The sequence below is a fragment of the Tinamus guttatus genome, unplaced genomic scaffold (genome assembly GCF_059628265.1).
Source record: "Tinamus guttatus ecotype Peru unplaced genomic scaffold, ASM5962826v1 Tinamus_guttatus_pri_ptg000455l, whole genome shotgun sequence".
In the NCBI taxonomy this organism is placed as follows: Eukaryota; Metazoa; Chordata; class Aves; order Tinamiformes; family Tinamidae; genus Tinamus; species Tinamus guttatus.
In genome coordinates, this window is record NW_028288989.1 from 687,068 (window position 1) to 701,233 (window position 14,166).

Genomic DNA, 14,166 nt, shown 5'->3' on the forward strand with positions numbered 1-14,166 from the left:
GTGTAATTAATGAGTAAATAATTCAGTGGTGTTTACCCATACCTGCACACTACTGTATCATTGCATTTGGCAGTACCCTGGTAATATTTTACTTGAGGCTTCTAAAGCTTTCCCTTCTCAGGGATGATTTATCAAAGTACTCAGCTGTATGGCACTCTAAGGATACAATTAGCCTCACTGAAGTCAGTTCACTCATGTGGAACCTCAGACATTTGCCCTTTCTTAGGAAATGCACAGAATGCTTTTTCATTTTTTAACACATCTTTGCTATTTTTTGGCCAACTGTCCCTGGCAAAATATAATATTTCCATAGTGTTTACTAATGGTGATTATGGGGTTTCTAAATAACCTATATCAAAAAAGCAATAGCAGTATTCCACAAAGAGAAACTGGCCTAGTTGTAGTTAGACGATGAGTAGTGGAGAGGTTACAGAGGGTGACAGAGCACTGGAGCAGGTTGCCCAGAGAGGGCAACTTCCTGCTATCACTAATGACAGTTTTGCTTCTTTTTTGATTTCAGACATCAAATTTTGAAAGGAAAGTTGATAGTCTAGTGGTAGCACATGAAAGCATCTGTGATATGCAACATATGTGATATGCATACTACAGTAAGCTTTTCGCTTCAGGCAAATAACACATTTCTTTTTACATATTTTGTGCTAACCACACCGGCATATTGTAGCTATGTACTGACTTAGAAACAGATGTAACCTTGTTGTGCCCCCGCAAACCATGCTAAAACCTCAACATCCTTGTTTTACTTATGACAACAGACTTCATGATGCATACAAATTAATCTGCCTTGTTAACAGAATCATTTCTTCTGGTAGCATGGTACAACTCAGTCGAAATTTCATTTTATTCCAATCAATATTTTTGAAACATTCCATATTATTTCTTCAAGACTGTATCTTTCTTCTAAGGATATTGCTTTGATTTAGAAATCAACAGAGTTCTATATCTTTTGCATTTTTTGAGTCTTTATATTTTTGTTCCATATCTTGCTTCTTTCATAAAAGCCAGTTTTAATTACTGTTAAATTTGAATTTTATTTCTAACTTTACATACTGAAGTTCTCCACATGAAAATATGAAGGTCTTATTTTCAGAAAGGAGTGTTTATGCTCTGCAAATCTCAATGAGGTAAAAGAGAGCTTCAACTGTTGGAAATTATTATTCACTTTTCCAAGTGAGGTTCTTCAGGATTACCTCAGTCTTATACTGCTTATGCATTTTATCAGAGGTCTGGAATAGAAGATAAAATCATTACTGATAAAGTCTGAAAATAAGCACAGCTTCTGGGGGAATGATAAGTAATAAAAAGTGAAGTGGATTGCATGGCAAAGTGCCAAAATAGTGAACATGAAAAACTGTAAAAATCTCTATACTATCAAAGTGAAAGTACAATTTAAAATCTAAAATGTGCAGGCACTGACAATAACAACTTATTTTGAGTAACAGTTGCTGCTTGCTTGTAGTCAAATATCACAATGGATATTTATCAGTCTAACATTGGAGGCAAGAGCAATGAAGAGATCCTTGTATTTATTAGAGGTGTGATGCTGAGTTGCTTTGCAACCACATTTGATTTCAGTTGATTTACAGCCATATGGTATTCAGTTTTGGTATCTACACTTCCAGCAGGAAGTAGAAAACTGAAAAGGGTTCAGAGAAGAACCACAAAAATGAAGGGAAATCACATCTTGTACAAGAAAATTCAAAGGACTCTGTCCTTTTACTTGATCATAAAAGTTAAGAGGGTTCAAAATTCATTCTACAAAAATCCATTTAAGGCATCTTCATTCTAGTAGACCAAGACATGGTAAGATTCAATAGCTGGAAACTTAGGTTTCAAAATAAGATGCATATTTTCAGTACGGAGGATAATTAACCATTTGACCAACTTGCCAAATGTTGGGTCAAATTCTTCATCAGATAGCCTTATAAAAGGTAGATATTTTTTTAAATGCTGTCTGCTATGTGTCAGAGTTGAAACAAGAAATAACTGAACTTTTGGAATTAAAATAAATACTTGAAAACAAAAACTGAAATATTAGGTCAGCTTTCAGTTCATTGTATGCAATGTGTTTGATCCTGTTTTCACAGCTTATTGGCTTTTAGTATTCTGTTTCCTCTATTCCTTAATTTTATTTTCTTCCAGTATTCTTTCCTATACTGTATAGAAAATGCCTTAGAAAAAAGAAAGAACATTAATATCTTCATCTATGTTCTTGTCATAATCAAAATGACATGTATTCCAGCCCTGAGAAAATGTCATTTCAAAAAACTCGAGCAAACCAAAGCATACTGCTGAATTAGGGAGCCTCCCACACTTTCATTGACTCACACAGACATTTCTGTGCCTAAATTTGACTTAACATTTCATTCTGTAAATAGTTCAGGTTACATACTAGCCTATTTCAGGGCTGTGTTGCATTTCTTTACATAGGACAAACCTCTCCAGATGTATCCCTTGCGAACAGTCTGGTAAAGGAGATTTCAATACAGTTTAGAAGTAACTAGAACATTTTTAAAACAGTATTTTCCTTTTCATTTTAAAAAGTGACTACATGATGTCACATTGTTGCCATAATAGCAAGAAAGGTTCCTCAATCCGCTCTGTGGTCCATACCTCAAAAATTCCAGTGAGCATGAGGTTCAACCATGGTTTCTTTTTAGATTGTGCTCAAATGAAGCAAACCATTTTGTAAAAAGCATCTTAGCTATGCTAAATTTCCTTAATGTGGAGACTGACAATGGGATGATCTCTAACACATTCAAAGGAACACGTGATTGTAGCTAAAATCTGAAAATCAAGCTTGGTGCACAAAATTTTAAGCAATAATTTAATTAAAAATAAAACAAACCATAATCAGAAAAATCCTAAAGCTGTAAGCCTGCTCAGTTGTACTACTTTTACTAGCTCAAACAGATTTCATAGGAAATATGTAGAAAGTATAAGTATGCAAGTAAAAAGGTGATTTTATTTCATTCCTGATTTTACAAACTTTCCTTGACATTGGGAAATAAAATATTCTGCCTTTAAGTATTAACTTCAGTGAAGATTGTGCAGACTGGTATCTCACCTAGACATATCTCTGCAAATTCAGCAAGGACAAATGTAAAGTGCAAAGCATTGACCAGATTTGGAAAAGCTCTGCTGCAAAGGACCTGGAGAACTTGGAGGAGAACAAGCTGAACGTGAGCTACCAGCGTGCCCTAAAAGCCAAGAAGACCAACAGCATCTTTGACTTTATTGACAGCAACATAACTAGTATATGCAGGGAAGGGCTTATACTCATCATCCAGCATTAGCAGACCCCACCTAAAATACTGTCTCCATTCTTAGGCCTCCCAACACAAGGACATGGACAGGCTTGGCTAAGTTCAGTGGAGAACTGCTAGGATGGTCAGAGACTTGAGCCCTTGCTAGGAGAGAAGATGCTGAAGGAAATGGGCTTGTTCAGCCTGGAGAAAAACAGATGTTGACGAATGTTAACAGTAGCTTTGCAATAACTGTAAGAAGATGGAGCCAGGTGCTTTACTGTAGTGCATAGTAGGAGGACAAGAGACAATAGACACCAGTTAAAATAAGCAAGGATCTGACCATACATATGGAAAAAAATCCCCATGACAGTCTAGCAGTGGAACAGGCTGCCTGGAGTAGTTGTGCAGTTTTGACCCTTGTAGGTTTTCAAGACTCAATTACGTAAAGCCCAGCAACTTTGTCTGACCTCCTACCGATGCTGCTTGAGCAGGACTGCTTCCACAAACGGAAGTATAAAATATTCCTAGGGAGGAGTAACCTCATGCACCAGTACAGGCTAGGGGCTAGCCAGATGGAGAGCAGTTTTACAGGCTCTTGTGGACAGCAGTTGAATACAGGCCAGTAATGCACACTTGTAGCAAAGGCAGTCAACAGCATTCTAGGCTGTGTTAGGAAAAGCCTTAACACCAGTTAATGGATGTGATCCTTCCTTTCTACTCAGCATTGGTGAGAACGCATCTGGAGTGTGAGTCCACTTCTGGACTCCCCAGGACAAGGAAGACATGGATATTCCAGGCCAAGCCCAGCGGAAGGGCCACAAAGGGTTTGGGCCGTGTCTCACATGAGGAAAGGCAGAGAGAGCTGGGACTGTTAAGACTGGAGAAGACTGAGAGGGGATCTTATTTTTATTTATAAATACCTGTTGGGAGGTTGTAGAGAAGACAGTCTGACACTTCCCAGTGGTGCTCAGTGACAGGACAAGAGGGGAGAGAATTGCCAATGTGATGCCCATCTACAGGAAGGGTTGGGTGGAGAATTCAGGGAACTACAGACCTGTCAACCTGACCTCGATATCAGGGAAAGTTAGAGAGCAGATCATCTTGAGGGTGCGACAAGCAGGGGATCAGGCCCAGCCAACATGCGCTCATGAAAGTCAGGTCCTAACTCACCAGTGTGATCACCTTCTACGACCAGATGACTTGCCTACTGGATGAGGGAAAGGCTGTGAACATACTCCAGTAAGGCCGTTGACACAGTTTCCCATTGCCTTCTCCTGGAGAAGCTGGCATCTCATGGCTTAGACAGGTGTGCTTTTTGATGGCTGAAGAACTGGGCGGGTGGCTGGGTCCAGAGAGTGGTGGGGAATTGAGTTAAACCCAGCTGGCGACCGGTCGTAAGCAGTGTTCCCCAGTGGTCAGTGTTGAGGCCAGTCCTCTTCAATATCTTTATTGATGATCTGGATAAGGGGATTGAGTGCACTCTCAGCAAATTTGTAGATGGCCAAGCAGGCCAATGGCATCCTGGTATGTATCAGGAACAGTGTAGCCAGCAGGACCAGGGAAGCGACCATTCCCCTGTACTTGGCACTGGTGAGGCCGCACCCCAAATACTGTGTTCAGTTTTGGGCCTCTCAAGATAAGAAGGACATGGGAGTGCTGGAACGTGTCCAAAAAAGGGCAATGAAGCTGGTGAAGTGGCTGCAGCACAGACCTTACGAGGAGCAGCCAAGGGAGCTGGCATTATTTAGTCTGGAGAACAGGAGGCTCAGGAGAGACCTTATCTCTGTCTACTCTATCCTACTGCTCCCCACAACTACCTGAAAGGAGGCTGTAGTGAGACAGGGGTCGATCTCTTCTCCAGAATAATTCCAGGTGGAACAAAAGGAAATGGCCTCAAGTTGCACCGGGGGAGGTTTGGCTTAGACATTGAGAAGAATTTCTACATGAAAAAGAGTAGTCAAGCATTGGAACAGGCTGCCAAGGGCAATGGTGGAGTCACCATCTCTGACAGTGTTCAGGAAACGTGTTGATGAGATATTTATGGACATGGTTTAGCAGGCGTGGTGCTGAAGGGTTTGCAGTGGGACTCGGTGATCTTGAAGGTCTTTCCAACCATAATGATTCCATGATTCTGTGATTCTACATGTAGCAACTGGCTTTAGAATCATGTTTTCCTTTTCAGTCTCATAATGATTAACAGTGACACAATTAACCTAGCATTTTTTTAATAAGGTATGTCATTCATATTTTCTCTGGAAGAAAACCTGAAAGGAGAGAAAGATGGTCTTGTGGTTAGGCTTCTGTAGTAAGGATAAGTCTACTTTGCTAAGTAAAGTCTATGTCAAGGTATGGATACGGAATATAAATTGGTTGATTAGTTGGTTTGGGCACTGGAAGCAGTCTTGTTGCACCAAACAAGAGGCTAATTTACTACAGTGCCATGGCTAAATTTACAGCAGCTGAACTTCATACTATACTACACCAGGGACACATTTTTAGGAAACAAAATCAGTTTTCTGAAAAACATTTCTGATCTTTTCTATTCTGCCTTTGGCAAAGGGCATGGTAATAAAATATTTTGAGTTAGTTTGGTGTCAAGATCTCAGTGAACCTATAGAAAACTTTTTCCTCATTTTTTGAAATAAGCATTTATTTCTCTATTTTCTGCTTAATGATTTTTGCAACAAATACCTTTTACTTTAAAAGAAATATCTTTTCAGTTGGCCTATTTGGCTTTTTTCCTTCCTCACCACTTCCTTTAAAATTTGTTGAATTAGAGGAGCCCTCTGAAGCTTAGCCCATGGCTTATTTTCACCTCTCACAACAAATTACATAGGTTACCTGATATCAATACAGCCTTCTCTTTTTTTCCCAGGCAACATATTCTAGCTGGAATTAATCTCCTCTCATCTAGTGGGCAAGGAGAGAATCTTTCTGTTCCTCATTGTTTCCTGTTCTATGCTCAATTGTAAATCCAAGTGGTTAAAATGCAGGACTCCTTAAAGGATCCAAAACTGAGCAAAGGGCGGGCTAGGGTGACTTCTCAGAAACAGATGAATTAAAAGTAAGAAACAAGTTTCCTCTTCTCTACCACCGCCCACATCTGAACATTCAAACAACAAAAACAATGGTAAGGTAAGGAACAAAATGAGGACAAACCCAAGAAGAAAAGAAAAAAAAAAAAAAGTTGGTATTCAGATAAAATCAAAGATTGTTTCTTACCACCAGTTTGTTTTGGAGCATTTGTATTTTTAGAGTGAATTTTTGTCTCTACTAAAATCAATGGATATTTTCTTATAGATTTGAAACTAAGCCAAGTTTTCATCAAGAGATTTTTCTTTGTGAATGCAGAAGACTTTCAAAGTTCGCAGCAAAACACCCAGTAATTCTGCTTGATGTGTCTATTTATGACTCCAAGAGATTAGTAGAAAGAGTTCACAACATCACATACCAAATTATTCTAAAGGTCAATAACCCTCATTTATGAAAATATGCACATCTTCTTCAGACTCAATTCTAAATTCAGATTCCAATTCCTGGGTTATATATTGTTTGTTTATTTATTTATTTAAGTTTAAAAGCCTTATTTCTTTGGGAAGGTGGAGGTAATGACCAAATATTTTCTTAATCTGTTAGTTAGAAACAAAATAAATTGTAGTTCCCATGCCGCTCCTCATAAGTCTCCATGGGCATTTTATTTAAATTAGTGAGCTCAGATTCTTGGATCAAGCATTGGATCAGGTATTTTATCATACTTAACTTCTTACTTTAAGCCTTTCTAGAAGTTAAGTATTATTTTAATATTCACAATTCTTCTCCCACCTTCTCCCTACCCAGTATATTGCAAGCAAAGCTTTCTGACATGTTTTCAAAGAAGAGACAAAATATGAAGAAATATATTCCTGCACCTAGGGAGACACCAGTACAGACGAGGGGTCAACCTGCTGGAGAGCAGCTCCATGGAGAGGGATTTGGGAGTCCTGGTTGACAAGTTGACCATGAGGCAGCAGTGTGTCCTTGTGGCCAAGAAGGCCAATGGGATCCTGGCCTGCATCAGGAGGAGCGTTGCCAGTAGGTCGAGGGAGGGGATCCTGCCCCTCTCCTCAGCTCTGGTGAGGCCACATCTGGAGTATTGGGTGCAGTTCTGGGCTCCTCAGTACAAGAGGGACACTGAGTTTCTAGAGAGGGTCCAGAGGAAAGCCATGAAGATGATGAAGGGGGACTGGAACATTTGTTGTATGAGGAAAGACTAAGCAAGCTGGGCCTGCTTAGTCCAGAAAATAGAAGACTGAGAGGAGACTTGTTCAAGTATCTGAGGGGTGATTGTAGAGAGGATGGGGGCCAGGCTCTTCTCTGTGGTGGCCGATGACAGGACGAGGGGTAACAAGTGCAAGTTGAAAGGCGGGAAGTTCCACCTCCATATGAGGAAGAACTTCTTTCCTGTGAGGGTGACAGAGCCCTGGAACAGGCTGCCCAGAGAGGCTGTGGAGTCTCCTTCCCTGAACATCTTCAAAACCCACCTGGATTCCACCCTGTGCAATGTGCTCTAGGTTGGAGCAGGGGGGTTGGACTAGATGATCTCTTGGACTAGATGATCTCTAGAGGTCCCTTCCAACCTTAACCAGTTTGTGATTCTGTGATATTGCAAGTTTTTAAAATGTAACAAGATATTAGAAAATTAATTAGCCCATATTACTGAAGAAGATGGATACAGTTATCCTTAAAAAGTGCTATTGACATCAACCATGCTTTCCTTGGATTTCATGTATATTTTGGGAATGTCCTGTTTTCTAGCAGTTTAATTTATTGCCTGTGAGAAACAGAACTGGTATTCAGCGTATACATCAGAGCTCTTGTAAGATTAGTTATGAAACGCTAAGCTCGGTTCAGCGTTGGAGAGTTTTGTTTATATGTGTAAGTGGTTGAAGCACTCTTGGAGTTAGAGAATAGGGTAAGCTGCTAGGTAGATTTAGGCTTCATAAACCAAGTTTTCAGATCTACATTATTCATTTGTTCTTTTCAACTTCTGTAGACAAGTGTTGATACTGGAACTGAGCAAAGTTACACATTTTGAAGTCAGAAGTGCAAAATCCTTCTCACAGGAATGTATATTTTCAAATTCATACATTATATTATATTGGATTATATTTGACAGGTGTAGCACAATATTTTGAAAATTATTTTGCTAAAGTTTTTCAAAATAATGATGTTATGATAGAGAATTAATACAAATGGATGTGTTAAAGTATTGGTCATATTAAGACTTAATATAAATGAGTGTAGTAGGACACAAAACAGAGATTTCAAGAAGGCTAGCTGTAAATTTTATTGTTTTCTGTTACAGACATACACATTAAAGTAAATGCTTTGCCGTCAGGTAAGGGCTGTCATGTTTTCTGTAGTGAAGTGCTGACAATACTGACCATAGGATGCATTCATGTGTTTATAAACAAAGAGATCTAAGTGTGTCAGCATCAAAAGTCTTTAAAAGGAATTAAGGAAGTCTTTAAAAGAAATTTAGCACTTTCAAGATACTAAATTAATCTTATTGTTCTAATAGTATTATATTATAAGAGAGATGTTAATGAAGAAAGGAACATAGCACAACATAACACCAAACATAACATAAGTAGCAAAATAAGCATTGCTTACAAAGGGACATAATAGTTTTAGGGAAATAAAAGCGTCACACTAAAGGACTTAGTCAGGGTGAACCAGTATAACAAAGAAAAAAAAAATCTTATATATATTACCCTCTTGCTTTTCCATAGAAAAAGAGAGTGTGAAGATAAAATATAATGCTTAGACAAACTGGATAACTTACATAAAATTTAAGGTGAAGACAATGAAATTCCTATATTGTTATTTTTACTATGCAAGCAGAGAATAAATTAAAGACTACCCTTGATGACTTCCATGTGGCTGATTAAGCAATTATAATCACCCAGAACTGCATTGGAAATAAACAGATAAATGCTTGGAAGAAAATTAAAATAATATTATAGGTGGAGATATATAACAGTATTGGAGTAAGGGGTAAAAATAATATTAGATTGTCTAAGGAAAGATAAGTTACCAATGCATTTTCTCACTTCCATTTCTAAGGACCAAACTGAGATACTTTGTGCAACTGCCATTGATTTGAAACTGAAGGCAGGGCATATTCCAAGTCATTCTGGCTTTCTCAGTTAATGTTTTTATGTTATTATTTCCCTGTTCTAGAGCTATATTTCAATAAGCAGAACACTGCAGGTTGACCTAATTTGATCTGAGCAGGATATGCTTCTAATACTCTCACAAATACAAACTGACCTAATTTAGACCATGCATTACTGTGACTAAATAGTCCTTGCATCAAATCAATTGTCATGCTCATATAAAAGTAAAAGACTTCTTCAGAAAAGCAGAAAACTTCTGAAAACTTTTCAGAAAACCAGAACAAATGAACAGTAATTGCTGTAGCAGCAGTGGCTCAAATATAATCATTTACGTATTTGATCTGAGCACAATGTGCTTTAAACATTTTATTTCTCTGTTTTTTCAATCAATACTTGAAACACTCTAAGGAGATTCCATATCAGTTCATGTTTTTTGAGAAAATGGCAAGAATATCCTTCTTCAGACCATTTCAGTGATGTACAACATTTTGCCATCTTTCACAAGCAGCTTTCAAATGCAAAGTTGGCAGCATTACTTAGAAACTGATTTTTTCCTGCATAGCTTCTTGCTTCCATGCAGTGGGTAAAAATGGCAATATAATTTAAGGTGTTTAATAGGCACTGAGACCTACTACTGTCAATAGAAAGACTCTTCAGGCTATCTTATGTCACTAAATAAAGGACCCTGACTTCAGGTTCTTGTTTAGAAAATGCAATGATTGATCAGTTTTGAAGGATCCATTGAAGACTATTGTGTAGTCTTTTTAAGAAAACACAAGAGTATTGAATTTTCCTGTGTGGAAACTTTTAAGAAAAAGCACTTATTGCCTTCTTCGACTGTAGGATTAACTGGATTAGATAAATTCATACACTACTCAAACTACCATTTTTCAGCATTGTTTAGAAGTTTTTATGTGACAGGAATTCAGGGCTGAGAAAAGTATAAAATAAAATAAGCAATTGAGTTGAGCTGACATCTTATAACTGAGATCCGTATTTCAGACAAACCAAGGATTGCAACCGTTGCCATTTCTTAGAAATTTAAAAGCAACTAATTTTATCTTCATGCCAGGTTTTCCCATTTCTTTTTCCTTTGTAGGCACTTGTAGAGTTATTATCGTTTATTTGGAGATATACAAAGATACTTGGGAAGTAAGGAATTTGATAAAATAAGATGATTCGTCTGATGAGAATGGTGGTGTTCTCGTCAGTTTCAAGTCAGTTTAAGAACTGCCAAGTTTGTATCCAGAGACTGAAATTAGAAGCCAAGGGTTCCAGTTCAGAAACCTGACAGTTTGTGTGCTTTCTTTCATTTGTATTGTATCTGCTAAAGATAACATAAAAACATTTAAACTATTTAAAAACTGAAGATACTGAGGAGAATCCTTTCCTTTCATTTCCTTTCCCTTTTCTCCCTTCCTTTTCCTTTCTTTTCTTTCCCTTCCCTTTGATTTTGCACTTTGTCAAGCATGAGATTTTTCCATTTTCACCCATGACAAGTGAAATTTCTTCAAAAGACAGAGATTTCTCTTTTTATGCAACAAAGTAACTGTAGAGTGCTGATCTATGAAAAACATGCAGACCACAACCAGTCATTCCCAACATGTACCACCAGCAGCAGGTCGCCTGTGTGCTAGTGGCTCACTAGATGAAGCAGTTTTAACACATAAACCACAGGCAAAAGTGTCACGTCACACCCTCACCTTTGTCAACCACTCGCATCTCTTTAGGAGAGCCAAAAATCTACACTGGTCAATGTTTTTTCAAATGTGCCTTTGTTTATTTTTACACAACAAAACAGGTGATGAGTTTAAAAGAACTGGAATAAAACATGCTCAGATGAATTTCTGTATCTCTTTGAAGATGGGAAACTCTGTATAAGAGATGTTAAATTCTAACTGAGGTAATGAACTGGAGCTTGTCACCTGAAATAACAGTTGCAGAGTCTTTTCAGATGTAGTAAATTCCTGCAGCTCATTTCAAGAGATTAGAGTTTTGTGGTTTTACAGCAGATAAAAGGTTTGCAGAATAAACTGCCTGATAAACATCATTACCAAAGCTCTTAAATTCACCAGCATATATGTAGTTATTGAAATTATTTTTACAGATGAAATATCAAACAATTTTAGTGCTGTTCATCTTTGCCAGTGAAGCACAAACTAACCTGTCTATATAAGAAGTTAAAATGCAAGGAAGGTAAATAGCAGGTGTTCTGGTTCATCCATCAAGTCCTCTTCACATCCAAAAACAGATGGTTGTAGCAACTACACTAAAAAGCAATTTTCAAACTCTTGTTCAAATCAGCCATTACTCCTACAACTATTTCTATACATAATATAGACAGAAAACTAAACGGAATAGCTGCTAAAGCTAGCTTTGCCTCCCTGAATCTTAGACAAATTGCCGTGCAAGCATTTCCCTGAAATATTCAAGTAGCATTAAACATAAGAAGCAACATTCCTGTACCTAATAATCACTAATAGTCACTTTGATCACTAGTGTCTAAACTGCTTCTGTTTCCAAAATCTCTGCTCTGAGACTTTCTAGCTTAGCTGAAAAACTTCTTCGATGGTCTGTGCTGATAGCTACAGTTCCAGTTCCTCTCCTTTATCAACTGAGTATTCTTATCTTGAAACAGAGTTTCAGGTATGCAGAGTAAATTACTCATTTGTATCTTCTGTTTTAATAAGAGTATTTAAATTCTATTGAGAACTATAATAAACTTTTCAAGCCCTAAGTACTGACTCCACTATGTAAACAGGAAAACACTTTTTTGATGGCTTCCTAGTTGAATACCATTTTCTTTTTTGTATGTGCATGTGAGTAAATTGCCAGGAAACCTTAAGACTGTGCATATGTTTGTTAAAATACCACTTCTGTGGCAATGTAAACCACTGCTAGAGAGCAAACATGCTTGGGATGGATTCAACATACTACACAGGACCAAAAGCTACATATCTGTGGCAAAGACAGAAAGTGCACGTGTCCTGCTCAGATGCACAGTAAGTTCCCACGGTGCATCGCTTGCTGCTGTGCACCACTCCGTAGCTAAAATACAGATTCTGCATCATTGTTTGAAAAGAGCAAATAATATTACAGCAAATAAAATGATGCCGACATAAGAATACAAAGTAGGTTTTTTGGAAAGTAAGGAGGAAATCACATTTTTGCTACAGGCTTTCTGTGGTTTCAACAAGGAGCAAAACTGATTTTGTTTGTTTGTAGCTATCACTTAATACAAAATCATGCTCCGTGATATACTAATTGTGGAAGAAGAGATGGATAAAATCCAGGCTTTTTCAAAATCAGTTTTATAACTCCCCTAACTTCACCTAAAGATGTTCACTGATCTAGTGCTTGCAGCCACTAGCTACTGCTAAGAGGTTGTTTTCCCTGCATCTCCTGTAGGGCAGGAGTACAAACGCTCCAAACCATGCATGACCATGCATGCAGTGCTGGTCAATAGCTGGTACTCTCCCCATTCTGCTTTCCTAACAACGGATGTTCAGTGTCAATCAAATCCTCTTACAAAATTCTGATCCTTTTTTAGATTTTCCTATATTTGATGATTTATTGCTGTGCAGTGATTTTGTCTGCTACAAGGAAGAAGAAGCCAAGGGTAAGGATGGAGGATCCTGGCAGATTTCGTGGTTCACATTGCTGAGGGAGTTTCTTCTCTGGGAAATGAAGGTAATATTTACTTATCATAAAAATTAAGATTTATGGATTATATTATCATCCCAAACTGAATGTGGTGTAAAGGGCACAGCTCCATTAACTTTCTCATACTAAGTATATTTGTGATAGTATCTACATCTTCTTTGCTATGGGTTTGAAGGTAACTGCAGTAGAAAACCTGTGCAGCCAAACTCCAGTGGAAAGGGAGTTCCTTTCTAGTCATTTCTGGTAATGCAGTAAGACTGCAATGTCCTTGTACTGTGTATGCCACTAAACCCCACCTTCATCATTTAAAATGAGTGTCTGTTTTACTGCCTATCCTTCTGACTATCCCCTCTGACTTCTTTGTAGAATGAAATCAGTACTTCTGAAAGCCATCATAAAACCATTCCTGATTCTGAGCATTTTCCCAGAATATTATACATAGAGTTTCCTGTAATTGCTACATGACAATCCCCAGTAATCAATAGAATGGCCACATATATTCCAGTAGTTAAGCAAAGGGGATGAAAAATAGGAGGAACAGCCTTGTAAATACTATTTTGTGCAGGAAACTATGGGCAACATAGTCCCTCGCAGTTAGGGGTAAAATTACATTTTTAGGTACCCAAATATAGAGTCAAACAGCTAGAAGTTTTGACCACCCTCTAACAGATCAAAGAAGGTTGTTGAACAGCTGTGAAAATTAAGCAAGTTCTTATGTAACAAAAGGGTTGTGATGAAATTTTCAGAAGTTTTCCAGTGATGGAAAAGTAAAAACATCATTGAAATTAGCTTTTTCCTCCTTGTTTGCTTCAGGACTTTTGAAGATGTTCTCCTAGAGTGGAAGCTAAATTGAATGATTCCGTTTTGAGAAATTCTGGTCCACACCTGAAAGCTGAAAAATCTAAAACTTATACTAAGGAAGTGCAAAGTTATGATTCCAGTAATATTTGTAATGCTCTTTTCTCTGCAAGGCTCTCTTTGCATCTATATACAAAAATGCGGAATGTTTTAGCATTCAAACAGGTGTTAGCAAAGAAGAAAATAAAGCACTAGCAAGCACAAAAAAAAATGTTATGCAT

General features: G+C 37.8%; 1 long non-coding RNA gene across 1 annotated transcript in view; it reads right to left on the bottom strand.

The window, feature by feature from the left end:
* The window catches only part of LOC148593136 (uncharacterized), a 396,995-nt gene that overhangs the window by 265,544 nt on the left and 117,285 nt on the right, over positions 1 to 14,166 (bottom strand). The window contains exon 2 of the long non-coding RNA XR_015913798.1: positions 7,720 to 7,760. This is a non-coding gene — a long non-coding RNA (uncharacterized LOC148593136). The remainder of the gene's footprint in view (positions 1 to 7,719; positions 7,761 to 14,166) is intronic.